A 2,088-nucleotide genomic window follows, 5' to 3' on the forward strand; every position below is an offset into this window, starting at 1 on the left:
AACATAATAGTCACAACTCGCAAGTACTAGCCTTAGCCCGCAGAATTTAGGCCAACTAGTATATACAGACATACAGAGTTTTGAAGGCTAAAACAGCATATACATCATCTCTCTCAAAGTTAGCCTCTGAGGCAAATAAAATACAAAAGTGAGAGTACTAAAAGATAATATCCAAAAGACTCCAAAATATGTTAAAGATCCTCCGCTCTGTCACCATCATGGAACTTACCGAGGTGGGTTACGACCTGCATCTGAAAAATAACAACAGAATATGGTATGAAAACCGGAGGTTCTCAGTATGGTAACAGTGTCCAGTAATGTAAGATATAAGACTCCGGGACGCCGAAGGCAATCATAGATCTTCACATCAATCATAATATTCAAGCTTATAAAACAGATAAACAAATCCTTAAACAAGTCAACTAATTTAGGGGATTTCTAAACTATCAGTTCACCGCTATCCCACAGCCTTCACCAGTCTAACCTTCATGCGATCCCATCGTCACCGCCTTCCGAACCTCCTCAATCCCAGTAGAAAATACAAGTAATAGCAATACAAGTAAAACACAAGTAGAATCATGTATATCAAGTAATTCAAGGAGTAATTAAACATGTTATACAATTAGGCAAACAATGCAAGTCGGCAAAACAAGAAAACATATAGAATATGCACATGATGAATGTCTGTCTTATTTGGCTGTGATATCACGTTGTCGCCAACCCGACACATTCCCATGGGAATGTCGCCTTTCGGTCACGAATATAAGTGGGATCCCCCCCCACCAATATAGTGTCGGGCACACTACCTACGGATATAGTGCCGGCCACACTCTTGTGGTCCGAAAGGATGTGAGTGGGATAAACCAACTGTCCTTACGCTGCCAACGCGACCTCGACAAGTGGGATTAACCAACCGTCATTGCCAGGCGCATAGCGTCTCAACAATCTCAGTATAAAACAATATCTCAGTGGTTTTTAGAAATCATTTTCAGAACTCAGTAAAGCCAACATTACACTTCGAGTCCTAGACTCATCTCAAACATCATCAAATCCATAACTCCACAATTCATCATATAAATCATCATTACAGTACATTTCCATCTCACTCAACTAATCCACCCTCACTACTCCAAAAACCTAAGGCTCTATCTTCTAAATTTATGTAAAATTCCACATATTTAAGTCACTAATTCTTCTCTATTAAACTTAGGGCCTAATTACTAGATAATACTCTTAAACAGCAATTTAAAGAAGTTTAGAAAGCAAGAAAATCCTTAAAAACGAAGAAAAAATATTTTCAGCAAAACAAGGTCTCTGTGTACGCACACTCCAAATTTGGACCATTCCACGTACACATCCATGGGCCGCGTACGCAGGAGTGCTTGATAGAGACCACCACTCGCGTATGGTGCATTGGGGCCACATACGCATCATTGAGTTTTTGGCCCATCCCGTGTATGCATGCATAGGCCGCGTACGCAAGAAGGCCTGGCAGAGACGCACGCCCGCGTATGGAGGTACTCGCGTACGCATGCCCCTCCAAATTTATAAAATTTTGTAACGTGCAAAATTTTCAGTTTAAACACCAAACTTTAAATATTTATAACTTCCTCTACAAAACTCCATTTCCTCAAACTTTATATCATTTTAAAGCTCTTGAGATAACCTTTAATTTAAAATAAAGTTCATCCAATTTCAATGTTTGAGGCTCAAGTTATGATCCGTCAAAGTTCGTAAAAAACCAAGTTTTACAAAATCAGCAAGGTTCTCAAAATTTCCAAACTTCACAACCCAAAACCATTTCATAAACAGCCTAATACATACCAAATCTCACCATCCACACTCACAATCACAACCATACATTGCATCATTTACCATTTTATTTTCTCCATCATTTTCACATCTAATTTATCATTCTTTCACCAATTCCCCAATCAATCTCAACAACCTTATTCATCAATAATAATCCATTCATACAAGCATCATTTATCATTTATCATCGTCCTATTAACATTCTACCACAATCATATCTCAACCATTCCATCAACATGCATATAACACAATCACAATTCAAATAACCAATATTCA

The sequence above is a fragment of the Arachis ipaensis genome, chromosome B08 (genome assembly GCF_000816755.2).
Source record: "Arachis ipaensis cultivar K30076 chromosome B08, Araip1.1, whole genome shotgun sequence".
NCBI classification, from domain to species: domain Eukaryota; kingdom Viridiplantae; phylum Streptophyta; class Magnoliopsida; order Fabales; family Fabaceae; genus Arachis; species Arachis ipaensis.